This window comes from Phocoena phocoena, chromosome 3, assembly GCF_963924675.1.
Source record: "Phocoena phocoena chromosome 3, mPhoPho1.1, whole genome shotgun sequence".
Lineage (NCBI taxonomy): Eukaryota > Metazoa > Chordata > Mammalia > Artiodactyla > Phocoenidae > Phocoena > Phocoena phocoena.
In genome coordinates this window covers 157,458,592-157,470,444 of record NC_089221.1, presented here as the reverse complement: position 1 = coordinate 157,470,444, position 11,853 = coordinate 157,458,592, and the positions used below count along the sequence as shown (strand labels likewise).

At 43.4% G+C, this 11,853-nt stretch overlaps 1 non-coding gene across 1 annotated transcript; it reads left to right on the top strand.

Moving 5' to 3' along the window:
- The first annotated feature begins 10,711 nt into the window (after positions 1–10,711).
- On the top strand, positions 10,712–10,784 carry TRNAE-CUC (transfer RNA glutamic acid (anticodon CUC)). The gene has a single exon. It is a non-coding gene; the product is annotated as a tRNA-Glu (tRNA).
- The last annotated feature ends 1,069 nt before the right edge of the window (positions 10,785–11,853 follow it).

The following is an 11,853-nucleotide window of genomic DNA, read 5'->3' as shown; positions in this document are numbered from 1 at the left end:
ATCTGAAAGAGAAATTAAGAACACAATTCCATGTACAATTGAACCAAAAAGAAAAAAATACCTAGAAATAAATTTAACCAACAAAGTGAAAGATCTGTACACTGAAAACAATAACACACTGATGAAAAAAAAATTGAAGAAGACACAAATAAATGGAAAGATAGTCCATGCTCATGGGTTGAAAAAATAATATTATTAAAATATCCATACCCAAAGCAAACTATAGATTCAATGCAACCCCTATTTTTTAAAAAATCCAATGGAGTTTTTCACAGAAACAGAACAAACAGTCCTAAAATTCGTATGGAACCCAAAAGACACCAAATAGCCAAAGCAATCTTTGAGAAAGAAGATCAAGGCTGGAGGCATCACACTCCCTGATTTCAAACTATAGTAAAAGCTATAGTAATCAAAACAGTAGGATAAAGGCATAAAAACAGGCACATAGATCAATGGAACTGTGTAGAGAGCCCAGGAATAATTAATTTATGACAAAGGAGCTGAGAATATACATGGGGAAAGGACAGTCTCTTTAGTAAATGGTGTTGGGAAAACTGGACTGCCACATGCAAAAGAATAAAACTGGACCACTGTCTTACACCATACACAGAAATTAACTCAAAATGGATTAAAGACATAAATATAAGACCTGAAACTCTTAGAATAAGACATAGACAGTAAGCTCCTTGACACTGGATTTAGCAATAATTTTTTGGATTTGACACCAAAAGCAAAGGCAACAAAAGCAAGAATAGACAAGTGGGACGACATTGAACTAAAAAGCTTCTGCACAGCAAAGGAAACCATCAACAAAATGAAAAGGCAATCTACTGATTGGGAGAAAATATTTGCAAATCATATATCTGATAAGGGGTTAATATCCAAAATATATAAAGAACTCATACAACTCAATAGCAAAAACAAACCATCCAATTTAAAAGTGGGCAGAGGATCTAAATAGACATTTTTCCAAAGAAGACAGACAGATGACCAAAAAAAACACATGAAAAGATGCTCAACACCACTAATCATTAGGGAAATACAAATCAAAACTACAGTGAGATATCACCTCTCACCTGTTAGAATGGCAATTATCAAAAAGACAAGAAATACCAAGTATTGGCAAAGATGTGGTGAAAAGAGAATCCTTTTGTGCTGTTGGTGAGAATGTAAATTTGTGCAATTGCTGTGGAAAACAGCATAGAGATTCCTCAAAAAAATTAAAAATAGAACTACCATATGATCCAGCAATTCAACTTCTGGGTATTTATCTAAAGAAAATGAAAACTCTAACTCAAATATATATATGCACCCTCATGTTCACTGCAGCATTATTCACAATAGCCAAGGTATGGAAACAACCTAAGTGTCCATCAAATGATGAATGGATAAAGAAGATGTGGTATTTATATACAATGGAATATTATTCAGCCATGAAAAATAAAGAAATTTTACTGTTTGCAACAACATGGATAGACCCTGAGAGCCTTATGCTAAGTGAGATAAGTCAGGCAGAGAAAGACAAATACTGCATGATCTCACTTATATGTGGAATCTAATTTAAAAAAACAACAACAAGCTCATAGATACAGAGAACAGATTGGGAGTTGCCAGAGGTGGGGGGGGCGGTGAAATAGGTGAAGGGAGTCAAAGGGTACAAACATCCAGTTATAAAATAAATAAGTCATGGGGCTATAATGTACACCATGTGATTATAGTTAATAATACTGTATTGCATATTTAAAAGCTGCTAAGGAGCGACTTCCCTGGTGGCACAGTGGTTAAGAATCTGCCTGCCAATGCAGGGCACATGGGTTTGAGCCCTGGTCTGGGAAGATTCTACATGTCACAGAACAACTAAGCCTGTGAGCCACAACTACTGAGCCCACATGCTTGGAGCCCATGCTCCGCAACAAGAGAAGCCACAGCAATGAGAAGCCCACGCACTGCAACAGAGAGTAGCCCCCACTCACTGCAACTAGAGAAAGCCCGCATGCAGCAAAGAAGACCCAATGCAGCCAAACATTAATTCATTAATTAATTAATTTTAAAAAATTTTAATAAATAAATAGAATTATCTGCTTAAAAAAAGTTGTTAAGGAGGTAGATCTTGAAAGTTCTCATTACAAGAAAATCTGTTAACTATATATGGTGATGGATGTTACCTAGATTGTTGTAGTAATAATCTCACAATATATAAAAATATTGAATCAGTATATTGTACACCCCAAACTAATATAATGTTGTATGTCAATTATACATTAATTTTTAAAAATAGCCAAGATTCTATCTCAAGGTCTTGGCTTGCTATAGAGACATATAAGTTCTAAGAATTAACCTCAAGATGCAGTAATTAAGACAACATGGTACTAGCACAGGGATGGACAGATAGAACACTAGAACATGTGGAGCAGAATGAAAAACCCAGAGACAGACCCACATAGGTAGACCTGTGGGGGTGACCAAGAACACTGTGGGTCAGTGGGAAAAGATGGATTGTTTGGTGAGCAGGGTTGGGACCACTGGTTACAAAAACAGGAAAATATTAAAGTTAACCTCACCTCACACCACACATCAACATCAGTGCCAGGTAGATTAAAACCTAAGTGTGAAAAGTACAACAGCAGAAGTTTTAGAATCTGGTATAGGACAGCAACTTCCTGACCTCAGAGTGGTGGGAATTTTTAAAGCAATGTACCTAAAGCATACACCCTAAAAAAATATTGAGAAAAGTTAACTGTGTTAAAATTTAAAGCTTCTATCCTAAAAAGACATTTAAAAAGTGAGAATGTTCTGTATATGTCTATTAGGTACATCTGCCTGGATGATCTATCCATTGTTGAAAGTATTGTTATTATTATTATTATTATTATACAATTATTGTAATGTTGTCCATTTCCCCCTTCAGATCTGTTAGGATTTGCTTAATATATTTAGGTGCTCTGATGTTGGGTGTGTATATATTTATGATTGTATATATTCTTGATGAATTGACCACATTATCATTATAAAATGACCATCTTTGTCTCATTACCATTTTAGTTTAAAGTCTATTTTATCTGATATAAGTATAGCTACCTGCTCTCATTTGGTTTCCACGGAGTATCTTTTCTGACCCCTTCACTTTCAGTCTGTGTGTGTGTGTGTGTGTCCTTACATCTAAAGTGAGTGCCTTATAGGCAGCATATAGTTGGGTCTCTTTTATATTCATTCAGCCACTCTATGCCTTTTGATTAGAGAATTTAATCTATTTACATTTAAAGTTTGTATTGATAGGTAAGGACTTACTGATGTCATCTTAATTGTTTTCTGGCTGTTTGTAGTTTCCTTGTTCCTTTCTTCCTATCTTACAATCTTCTTTTGTGAACTGATTTTCTATAGTAGTATGCTTAGATTCCTTTTTATTTATCTTTTGTGAAGCAACTGTAGGTTTTGCTTTGCGGTTACAACGAAGCTTATATAAAACATCTTTTAGCTATAAAGGTCTGTTTTAAGCTGATAACAACATAACTTCATCCACATACAAAAGCTCTACCCTTTACTCCCCACACCACATTTTTTCTCTTGGTGTCACAATTTACTTTTTTTAATATTGTGTATCCATTAACAAATTGTTATAGCTATATCTATTTTTTAACATTTCTGTCCTTTAACCTTTATTCTAGAGTTAAGTTGTTAACACAACACATTACAGCATTAGTGTATCCTAAATATGACTATATACTTACTTTCACCAATGTGTTTTACATTTTCATGTGTTCATTTTACAAATTAGAGGGAAAAAAGAAAAAGAAAAAAAGGTTAGAGACGAGTCCCAAATGGAGAGAAAATATCTGCAAGGCATACAACAACTGATGATGAACTAGTATTCGAAATTCACACATAACTCTTATAAAATCTAGGAGAAGATAAAGGCCACCAGAGACAATGAACAAAGGATTGAGACACTGTACAGAAAGGAAACGATGGTGGTTGACTAGCAGAGGATGATGCACAATACCATTTCCAATTGGAGTATTAAATCAAACTGAAGAAACACTGATTCTGATCCATCAGCCCCCAACCCAGAACTCCCTGTGGTAGGATGAACCTACCCTATGGACCCAAACTTTCCTGCATGCACTCCAGCACAGCACTTGTGATGGGCTGCAGGAACAAAAACATATATTGTCGGGACCTCCCTGGTGGTCCAGTGGTAAACAATCTGCCTTCCAATGCAGGGGACGGGGGTTCGATCCCTGGTCAGGGAACTAAGATCCCACATGCCATGGGGCAACTAAGCCCATGAGCCACAACTACTGAGCTTGCACACCTCAACTAGAGAGCCCACATGCCACAACTACAGAGCCCACGCACTCTGGAGCCCACACACCACAACTAGAGAGAGAAAAGAAACCTGCACGCCACAACTAGAGAGAAGCCTGCGCAATGCAACAAAGAGCCCATGCGCCCCAACAAAAGATACTGAGATCCTGCATACTGCAACTACAGCCCAATGCAGCCAAAATAAAAAATAAAAAAATAAACATATATTGTCTTTCTCTAAGTACAGTTTCTAAACACTCCCCCTAAACTCCCCACAGTGGTTAAGATCATAGACACAGTGCCTGGCTATGTGTCCCCCATTCTAGGCTGATCATTTCCACCTCTCCTATGGAGGTGATGAAGGTCACATGGCATGCTGTCTAGGATTGAGTTGAAACCTGAATTCCCATCTTTACACGCCTGTGGTCATAGTAGCATTATTCACAATAGCCAAAAGTTGGAAGCAACCCACATGCCCATCCATGGATGAATGGATAAACAAATTGCGGCCCATCTGTACAATGGAATGTTACTGAGCCTTGAAAAGGAAGGAAATTCTGACACGTGCTACAACATGGATGAACCACGAAGACATTATGCTAAGTCAAATAAGCCAGTTACAAAAGGACAAACACTGAATGATTCCACTTACATGAGTGACTTAGAGGAGTCAAATTCATAGAGACAGAAAGTAGAAGGGTAGGTACTACAGGCTTGGGGGAATAGAGAGTTATTGTTTAACATGGACAGGTTTCAGTTTGGGAAGATGAAAAAGTTCTGCAGATGGATGGTGAAGTTTACACAACAATGTAAATGTGGTTGACACTGGAATCTACACTTAAAAATGGTTTAAATGTTAATTGTTACATTATATATATTTTACCACAATTTTTAAGTAAAAGTTTTTTTAAAAAAACTGAATTGCCATTTTTCATTGATTCCTAGAACAACTTCTTCCTGCTTTTCCAGCCTCATTCTCCCACTGTCGTCCCCCTACCACCACTTCCCCATCCCCACCCTTGCCCACTCAGCCAGGTCAGCTGAGGATGTCTCCTGAAGAGATCCTACCTACTTGAGAGCTGACTCACAACTGGGTTCACTCTCCGACTGTTCCAGGGACTGGAAAACACCACTGAACCCTGCCCCTGCCCCTCCTCTCCTGTCCGCATCCCCCCCAACGCCCACCCCCCCAATCCCCTCCTATCCTAAGTGCCCTCTCCTGCCTCCAAAATCCCACCTCTGCCACCCCATGGCCCACCCCTTGCTCCCCAGGCAAGCCCCCATTCCCAAGTACCCGCCTGCACTGCCCCCACTCTCACCCCCATGGAGTAATGCAGTTCACTCTCTCCTGGTCCCTTACCCCACACCCAGGTTGCATCAGGGCAAAATAAACACCAGAAGCAACTGATGAAGAAACATGACTTCTGATTTAGAGGGGGATAGGGAACAGTGGAGTCCAAGCTGCTTGGACCCCTTGGTCATGTCCACCAGTTACTTTTTGGTGACCTCCAGTCTGTTGGTGCCTATGGGGCCTCCCCCTCCCAGGCAGTGCATTCCTAGCAGAGCCCCTACCCTCCTCCCAGGTAGTCTGTTCTATGACAACTGGTACACACCTGCTTGGGCTGCTCCCCAAGGGCCCCAAGGTCAGGGGGGACCCTCAGAGGGGCAGCTGACAGCCTAAGCACCAAGAAGAGACCAAAGCTCCACCCACTGCCTGAGCAAGCACCCTCAGGGCCCGTGAGGGTGGGCACAGTGGAGCTGTGTGTTCCACACCAACTTGGCAAGCAGGGCCATGGGGGCAAGACCTTGCCAACGGCATGTGATCAGGATGCAGGGACATCCCAGGAACTGTGGACCACACCTGACCACGGCTACTGCCAGGCTGGCCCATGTGGTGTCATCTTCTTATTGAAAGTCAGTAAAACTGTGACCAGAGGGCATTGCTGGCAAAGATTCCCTGATGAGACCTTTAAAGCACTTTATTAGCACTTTAAGGACAGGAGCTTCTGAGAACAGAAGATCCACCGTGCGGTGGGTGGACAGGCCCACCATGGCCACACAGAACTTTTGGGGTCAAGACTATCACCCTGCTTCACAGAACAGGTTAGTTCTCCCCAGAATGCTCTGTAAGTCTAATGCAATTCCTATCAGAACCCCAGCAAAATAGAGATCAGCCAAAATCTTAAATTAACTAAAGCTAACTTTAGAAACTATAAAGGTTTGCAGAACAGCTGCAGATCTGCAGATTTGTTCCCTGAAGGCAAATGCAGCCTGACGCTGATCTGCTGGCTGTCTGAATTCTCTGGTATCTTAGCCCTGCTTTGCTTTTGTGCCCCTTCCTACAACACACACACACACACTCACTTTCCAGAATGCTGTGACCTGCAGTCTGCTTAGTTCAACTATGCTTGCGCGTTCTTTCTCTCCCTCCCTCCTTCTCTCCCTCCCTCTCTCTCTCTCTCTCTCTCTCTCTCTCTCTCTCTCTCTCTCTCTCTCAGAACTCGGCATTTGCATCTGACTTGATTCTCCCCATAATGATTATATTTCAATGATGGCACTAGATCTGAATTTGCATCACTTGATGTCTGCCATTGGACAGAGCCTGGATGAATTACAAGGTTTGATGCTTGCTGTATTTGTACCCTTACCTACATTTTAAAAATCTACAAGTATTGGGAATTCCCTGGTGGTCCAGTGGTTAGGGCTCCATGCTTCCACTGCAGGGGGCACGGTTTCGATCCTTCGTCAGGGAACTAAGATCCCACAAGCCACGTGGTGTGGCCAAAAATATAAAAACTAAATTTAAAAAAAAAAGGGACTTTCCTGGTGGTGCAGTGGTTAAGAATCTGCCTGCCAGTGCAGGGGACGTGGGTTCAATCCCTGGCCCAGGAAGATCTCACATGCCCCAGAGCAACTAAGCCTGGGCACCACAACTACTGAGCCTGCACTCTAGAGCCTGTGTGCTGCAACTGCTGAGCCCATGCGCTATAACTACCGTAGCCTGCGTGCTCTAGAGCCCACAAGTCACAACTAGTGAGCCCGTGTGCTGCAACTACTGAGGCCCACATGCCTAGAGCCCATGCTCTGCAACAAGAGAAGCCACCGCAATGAGAAGCCTGTGCACTGCAACAAAGAGTAGACCCCACTCACCACAACTAGAGAAAGCCCAAGCGCAGCAAGGAAGACCCAATGGAGCCAAAAAAAAAAGCAAAACCAGCTGGGCTTACTTTCAGGAGACCCAGAGGGCTGTGGGAAATAGAGACTCCACTCTTAAAGGAAGAACATAAAATCTCATATGTGGACTTACCTGGTGGCACAGTGGTTTAGAATCCGCCTGTCAATGCAGGGGACGTGGGTTCGAGCCCTGGTCTGGGAAGATCCCACATGCCGCGGAGCAACTAAGCCTGTGTGCCACAACTACTGAGCCTGCACTCTAGAGCCCACAAGCCGCAACTACTGAGCCCACATGCTACAACTACTGAGGCCCATGTACCTCCGCAACAAGAGAAGCCACTGCAATGAGAAGCCCACGCACTGCAATGAAGAGTAGACCCCACTCTCTGCAATTAGAGAAAGCCTGCATGCAGCAATGAAGACCCAACACAGCCAAAAAAAACCAAACAAACAAAACAAAACAAAATAAACAGGGAATTCCCTGGAGGCCCAGGGGTTAGGACTCCACACTTTCACTGCCAAGGGCACAGGTTCGATCCCTGGTCTGGGAACTAAGATCCTGCAAGCCATGTGGTGCAGCAAAAAACCAAAAACAAACAACAAAAAAAATCTCAAATGCTCCAGGACCCAAGGCAGAAGTAGTAATTTGAAAGGAGCCTGGGTTACCTCACCTGCTGATCTTGGAAAGTCTCCTGGAGAGGCAGAAGGCAACTGGAGCTCACCTGGGGACACAGATAATGGAGGCACCCATTTTGGGGAGCTCCTTCTACCACAAGGACACTGGTGCTGGCAAGTGCCATCTTGGAGTCCTCACTCTAACTCATTAGCACCAGGATCCAGCCCCATCCACCAGGGGGTCAGCACCAATACTGGGATGCCTCAGGCTAAGCAACTAGCTGGGCTGGAATATAGCACCATCCACTAGCAAGCAGGTGGTCTTACGACCCCCTGAACCCACAGCTACCCTGGGACACAACCCTGCCCACCATAGGGTCCACTACCCAATCCCACACACCACTGTAAAGGCAATAGCCCCGGGACTCCCAGGGTCCCCAAGTCAGAGACCACAGGACCCAGCTCCACTGAAGAGTGGGCAGACGCCAGCCCCAGGACCCCTTGGGCCGGAGTCCTGCCCACTAACTCCAGGACCCCTAAGGCCCTGCAGCCAGAAACCCTGGGACCTATCTCCACCCACCAGTGAGCTGGCACTAGTCCCAGAACACCTGGGCTCCAGCTTCACCCACCAGAGGGATGGCACTAGCCCAAGGACCAGCCTCACACATCAGTGCGCAGACACCAGCCCCACAGCCTGCCAAGGCAGGGCCCAGCCTACCCACCAACAGGCTGTAACTAGCCCCAGGAGTCCATGGGCTCTGCTCTCACCCACCAGCAGGCCAATACCAGCTCTAGTACACACTGGATCCATCAGCAAGCTGCCCAAGGATTTGGTTCCACCCACAAGCAGGCCAACTTAAGCTTCAGGACACCCTGGACTCCAGAGCCAGCTGTGTCAGGAACCAGTCCAGCCCACTAGCAGGACAACACAAGCTCCAGAACCACCAGGTCCCTGCAGCCAGAGACCCCAGGACCCAGCTCTGCCCTCCAGCGGGTTGGCACTAGCATCAGGACCCAGCTTTCCCCACCAGTGGGCGGGCACCAACCCCAGGAACTCCCAAGCCCCAGCTGCACCCACCAGCAGGCAAAGACCAGCTCTAAGATACCCTGGACTCCTAAGCCACCCAGGATCCAACTGCACGTACCAACAGGTCAGCACCAGCTTTAGGACATTCTAGAGCCTGCAGCCAGCCAAGTCAAGAAACAGCCCCACACACTGGCAGGCCAACACTAGATCCAAGAAACCTGACCCCAAAACCACTCACCCCAGAACCCAGCTGTACCCACCAGTGAGCCAGCACTAGTCTCAGAACCCTCTGGGGTTCCTCATCCAGCTGCCTGGAGACCAGGCTCTGCCAACCAGCAGCCAGCAGCCTCCTCACAGGCAGAGCCTGGCAACCAACCAGACTGGGGGCCAGCCACACCTACCAGACCACCCACACACAAGGGCCTGCCACAACAGAAGGACCCATGTAGGGGCACCCCTAGAGAATATAGCTCTGGTGACCAGAGGGGAGTGCACTGCTGGGTTGCATAGGATGTCTCCTACAAAGGGCCATTTATCCAAGGTCAGGAAACATAACCAACCTACCAGATACATCAAAATAAAAACAGCAAATTAGGCAAAACGAGGCAACAAAGGAACATGTTCCAAATGAAGGACCAAGACAAAATCTCAGAATAAGAACAAAGTGAAGTGGAGATAGGCAATCTACCCAAAAAAGAGTTCAAGGTAATGATCACAAAAATGATCAAAGAACTCGGGAGAAGAATGGATGAAAAGAGTGAGAAGTTAGAAGTTTTTAACAAAGAGTTACAAAATATAAAGGACCAAACAGAGATGAAGAAAACAATAACTGAAATGAAAAATATACTAGAAGGAATCAACAGTAGATTAAATGATACAGAGGAACAGATAAGAGAGCTGGAAGATGAGTGGTGGAAATCACTAAAGCTGAAGAGAAGAAAGAATAAAAAGAAATGAGGACAGTTTGAAAGACCTCTGAGACAACATCAAGCATACTAAACATTTGCCTTATAGGGGTCACAGAAGAAGAGAGAGAAAAGAGCAGAGAACATATTTGAAGACAATAGCTGAAAACCTCCCTAACCTGGAAAAGGAAACAGACATCCAGGTCCAGGAAGCACAAACAGTCCCAAACAGTATCAACCCAAAGAGAAGTACACCAAGACACACTGTAATTAAAATGGCAAAAGTTAAAGGTAAAGAGAGACTATTAAAAGCAGCATGGGGAAAGCAACAAGTTATGTATAAGGAAACTTCCTTAAGGCTATTAGTTGACTTTTCAGCAGAAACTCTGCAGGCCAGAAGGGAGTAGCCCAATATATTTAAAGTGATGAAAGGGGAAAACCTACAACCAAGAATACTCTACCAGGCAAGGTTTTCATTCACATTTGATACAGAGATCAGAAGTTTTACAGATGAGCAAAAGCTAAAAGAGTTCAGCACCAGCAAACCAGCTTTGCAAAAAATGCTAAAGGGACTTCTCTAAACAAAAAAGAAAAGGCCACAACTAGAAACATGAGAAGTGTGAAAGGAAAAACTCACTGGTAAAAGCAAATATAAAGTAACAAAATCAACCACGTATATTGGAATTCCCTGGTGGTCCAGTGGTTAGGACTCTGTGCTCTCACTGCCAAGGGCCCAGGTTCAATCCCTGGTCAGGGAACTAAGATCCTACAAGCCGTGCAGCATGGAAAAAAATGTATAAAACTAGTATGAAGGTTAAAAGACAAAAGTAGTAAAATCATCTATACCCACAATAAGTAGTTATGGGACACACAAAACAAAGAGGTGTAAAATATGATGTCAAAAACAGTAATTGTGGGAGAGGGCAATAAAAATGCAGGGTCTTTAGATTGCTGTATATAAACCTCATGGTAACCACAAACCAAAAATCGATAATAGGGCTTCCCTGGTGGCACAGTGGTTGAGAGTCTGCCTGCTGATGCAGGGGACACGGGTTCGTGTCCCGGTCCAGGAAGATTCCACATGCCGTGGAGCGGCTGGGCCTGTGAGCCATGGCCACTGAGCCTGCACGTCTGGAGCCTGTGCTCCACAATGGTAGAGGCCAAAACAGTGAGAGGCCCGTGTACCGAAAAAAAAAAAAATTCATAATAGATACACACACAAAAGAGAAAGGAATCCAAATATAACACTAAAGATAGTTATCAAATCACAAGGGAAGGGAACAAAAGAAGGAAGGAACAAAAAGAACTACAAAAACAACCTTCCCAAAAAATTAACAAAATGGTAATAAGTACACACCTAATTACTTTAAATGTAAATGGACTAAATCTTCAATCAAAAGTCACAGGGTGGCTGATTGGATAGAAAAATAAGACTCGTATATATGCTGCTTATAAGAAACTCACTTCACAGCTAAAGACACACACAGAATGAAAGTGAGGGAATGGAAAAAGGTATTCCATGCAAATCAAAATCAAAAGAAAGCCAGGATAGTAATACTTATATCAGACAAAATAGACTTTAAAACAAAGACTGTAACAGGAGACAAAGAAGGACATTACAGAATGATCAAGGGATCAATCAAAGAAAATATAATAATTATAAATATATATGCACCCAACATAGGAGCAACTAGACATAAAGCAAATATTAACAAACATAAAGGGAGCAACTGACAGTAACACAAAAATATTAAGGGACTATAACACCCAACTTACATAAATGGACAGATTATCCAGACAGAAAATCAATAAGAAAACATTAGCTTT